This window comes from Corvus brachyrhynchos, unplaced genomic scaffold (genome assembly GCF_000691975.1).
Source record: "Corvus brachyrhynchos isolate BGI_N302 unplaced genomic scaffold, ASM69197v1 scaffold186, whole genome shotgun sequence".
Taxonomy (NCBI): Eukaryota; Metazoa; Chordata; class Aves; order Passeriformes; family Corvidae; genus Corvus; species Corvus brachyrhynchos.
Genome location: NW_008238638.1, coordinates 69935 through 70271, shown reverse-complemented (window position 1 = coordinate 70271; position 337 = coordinate 69935). Strand labels below are relative to the sequence as shown.

General features: G+C 54.3%; 1 protein-coding gene across 1 annotated transcript in view; it reads right to left on the bottom strand.

Annotated features, from left to right (window-relative positions):
- Positions 1 to 337, bottom strand: part of LOC103617802 (ubiquitin-associated protein 2) — a gene marked incomplete at its 5' end in the record, with an annotated part of 103260 nt that overhangs the window by 38027 nt on the left and 64896 nt on the right. The window lies entirely within an intron of this gene.

The window sequence follows — 337 nt, the reverse complement described above, 5'->3', positions numbered from 1 at the left end:
GGCTCCCTGAGTCTGTCTCCCGCTCCCTCCTGCGTCCAGAGCTGACCGGGCAAAGTGGGAACTGCTCCAAAAAGGACGCAGAGGCACCAAGTGACCAGGAAGAAGAATGTTTTCAAATGGGGCCCTGAGCAATGAAAAGCCTTTGAGCAAATCAAACAGGAGACAGTTCATGCTGTAGCCCCTCGGGCCAGTCAGGACAGGGCAAGATGTAAAAAATGTGCTCTACACTGCATCTGGGGAGAATGATCCTTCCTGGAGCCTCTGGCAGAAAGCACCAGGGGAGACTCAAGGTTGACCCCTGGGGTTTTGGAGTTGGGAATGCAGAGGATCTGAAGCG